The sequence below is a fragment of the Pinus tabuliformis genome, chromosome 6, assembly GCF_031772625.1.
Source record: "Pinus tabuliformis cultivar Carrire ecotype Pingquan chromosome 6, CPIR1, whole genome shotgun sequence".
NCBI lineage: Eukaryota > Viridiplantae > Streptophyta > Pinopsida > Pinales > Pinaceae > Pinus > Pinus tabuliformis.
The window spans coordinates 442,713,343-442,715,916 of NC_142292.1; the positions used below are offsets into that span (position 1 = coordinate 442,713,343).

General features: G+C 41.6%; 1 pseudogene; it reads right to left on the reverse strand.

Moving 5' to 3' along the window:
• Positions 1-1,306: 1,306 nt before the first annotated feature.
• On the reverse strand, positions 1,307-2,176 carry LOC149259194 (protein ALTERED XYLOGLUCAN 9 pseudogene; annotated as a pseudogene).
• Positions 2,177-2,574: the final 398 nt, after the last annotated feature.

The window sequence follows — 2,574 nt, forward strand, 5'->3', positions numbered from 1 at the left end:
TCTATATTGGATTTTATGGTCTTGATCAAATGCAGCTTTGTCAGTGAGCACATTGAAACACTAGAGGAAATTGACATGGAATACAAAGAATTGGCCCTTCAATTTGGTATTGTGAACTGGTAGCGTGTGCCAGCATTGGGATGTGAACCTACCTTCGTTTCATATTTGGCAGATGCTGTAATTGAGGGGCTTCCTTATGTTGGAGCAATGGCTGTGTCAAATCTTGAGGCTCGCCAGGTATATAAAAACACTGAAAGCCGTGTTTAATCTTTATGCCGACTGCTTTACTTTTTTCATTTTGGATTACTAATGGAATTTGGGATGATAAAACCCCACAAATATTATCTGGTGTTGCAATATCTTCAGTTTTTTTTTTTTACCACATGCTATAGTTCTTTTTCATGTTCTAGCATAACTGGACTAGCGGTTGATTACATTGACACTTATTTGTTGTACAGACATTGGTTCTAAATATAAAAAAAACAACTATGTGAATATATAAATTTAAGCCCATGCACTTGGCATTCAAACTTGTTTCTGGCCAAAATCAAAATTGATAAGGGGCAACCTCCAAGCCATGGTGACTATATCTCTGTGACTAGGGGAGTTGTCTCAAGGGTAGAACTGACACAATATGTGTATGGGGCTTCTCATCTTATGGCCATACAGGTTGATGCAGGTATCAACCCAGGTAACAGTGGAGGCCCAACAATTATGAAAAGGTTGCTAGTGTAGCTTTCCAAAACCTGTTCGAGGAAGATTAGCGCTTAATAAAATAGAGGTGAAATACATCGAATTGAATGGTCATAGAAATAAACTATCAACATAGCAGAAAATAATAAAAATCAGTTCTACATGTGTTGCTGTGTGCAGGTGTGGGTACAAGAGCAGGTATAACATGGATGAAAATCCTTCTAAATTCAACTTCAATGATGTGGTAATTTTCCATTGTGAAGGAGGGTGTTGTCACATGATACATCACAGGTGCAGTCGATGGAGGGGTCAAAGAATCTATGCAGCTCTGATAAAAATGGAATCAAAACGTATGGAGCTGAACATTAAAGATAACAATGATCGATGATTTGATTAAGAGGAGATCAATAAAACAAAATTGAATGGTTTAACAAAGTGAAGGGCAGGTAACATTATTCTAGTGAAGAGGGTAAGCCTTCTTTCAAGAATCAGAAGGAATCGATTATCTCTGGACCAGAAGGAATGTTAGACAATTAGTAATTTACTTTGGCCATCCAATGTCGCTGAATTGGCACAAACTGATTTGGCAGGCACACTCCCCATCCAAACAAGGTCAAAAGTTCACTTGTTGGGACTTGACCAGAATAGCATTCAACATTATCTGCACAATAGCTTCATATACAGCACCCTTGTAATGCATCCCATCATCTGTGCAATCGTGTCCACAACCTCTGCTCAAGCTCTTGATGTCAAGCAGCATGAGAGGCCCTCCCGTGGACCGCAAAAGCTTGCTCTTATGGATTTCTTCGGCATAAGCAGCACACATCTCTCTGGTCATCTTCTGCCTCTTTACCTCTGTGTTCAACATACCATTAATCAGAGTCGGAATGCCAAGCCAGAACATATGGGATGCCAGAACCACAACACGATTAGCATCAAACCCTTCGGTACCAAAATGTGGAGACAGAGGCAGGATGGAGACAACAAAATTCTGCAGTCTCCGCAGTGCTTCACCATAATGACTAGCATTGGTGACGTGAAGCATATGCCAAAGTCCTGTTCCCATGACCAGAACATCAGGATACCTACCGCCATGGTGATCATTCCCCAAAAATCTAGTTAAATTCACTGCAAAAGGTGCCCAAATAAAATCTACCTTTAACCCTCTTTCCTCCAACACAAATTCATAATCACTATGTCGTTTGAAAATATTCTTTGAGATGGATTCAGTGGATTCCAGTATCAGTTCTAACAGTGAGAGAGCCAGGTACCGAGCCTCTGAATCCCCGGCAACGGCAATCCATGAGCCATTGAGGAGATCCAAAGTATCGGTCCTGTTCAATCTTTGAAACCCATATCCAAATTCAATAGCCTGAGAATTCCAGTGCCATGTTCTGGATCCATTGAATGATGAACTATTATTATCATCAAAACCCTTGTTCTCCTCCCAGTCTACTTCATGGAGGACTGACTCGCAGGGCATTGGGGAATTTGACTTATCTACGCTAGGAAATGATGTAAACGAAAGAAAAAATATCGGAAATACTTGGAAAATAGGGCATGAGATGAACCCCTACCGCTAAGGTTATGAAGAGAGCCTGCGCTGAAGAAGAGCACTTTGTTCCGGCTGAGGTGCCACCCCGCCATCCCCATTGGAAGGAACAGAACAATGCAAGCTGCCAATATGCCCACTTGGACGCCACCAACCATGGTTGCTCTTCAATCTGATTGAATTTCTGGATCCGAGCACATCTCCAAGGGCTCCAAACCAAAATCTTTCATGTGCTCGGAGATGTTGGTCGGCACTACGATTTGCATCGATGAATGACTCGATCCTGAGATGTACTGACACCGCGCCTTTGAAAATATGGTCAAACCAAT